Source organism: Camelina sativa, unplaced genomic scaffold, assembly GCF_000633955.1.
Source record: "Camelina sativa cultivar DH55 unplaced genomic scaffold, Cs unpScaffold00382, whole genome shotgun sequence".
Lineage (NCBI taxonomy): Eukaryota > Viridiplantae > Streptophyta > Magnoliopsida > Brassicales > Brassicaceae > Camelina > Camelina sativa.
The window spans coordinates 18,876-19,617 of NW_010921697.1; positions in this window are offsets into that span (position 1 = coordinate 18,876).

The window sequence follows — 742 nt, forward strand, 5'->3', positions numbered from 1 at the left end:
TGTCGAGAGGTACTCAAAGAAGATTTAAAGTAGTACTTAGGCGAGTGTCCTGAATTAACGATAGCCCCAAAAGAGTGAAAGAAGAAGATCACATGGAAAAAAGAGTAGAAGAGTCGTGGAAGTTTGTTTAGTTAGGAAAGTCAATTTTGGTTTCACATAAAAATTAAATATTTCGACCAAACTCTCATGTCCCCATCTTCACTTGTCTGCTTCTTCAATCACAACGGAAGATCATCACCAGAACACAAGTGCCCTTTATTATTAGGTCTTTTGTCCGGTCTATTGTTTGGAATATGGCATTAACAAAAAAAAAACTTCTTTATAAGACAAAACCATGTGCCATTTTATCTACAACTCACTAAACTAACCTCTCACATTTCTTTTCAAGGCATACACATTTTGAAGCTATGGCTATTTGGGCTTTTCTTTTATTTGTTAACTGTTCTTCTCATGATCAAATCTCTTTAGAGATTGCTAGGTTGCTAAAGGTCACATTACAGTATACATCGATGATCGGTGAAAGCTAGAGACACAAAAAAGAGATAATATGGTTACGTATATCGTTCTTCATCTCAATATCTCCCAAAGTGAAGAAAAATGGTGAAGCTGTGATCTTTAGTTATGTGTTTAAAACTTCCTTTATATCTCTCATATGAGAAACAAGACATAAAATAAAATGAAATAACATGAAGCAATCAATCAAATAGCACCCTAACAAATCATTCACTAAACATTCCCTTCT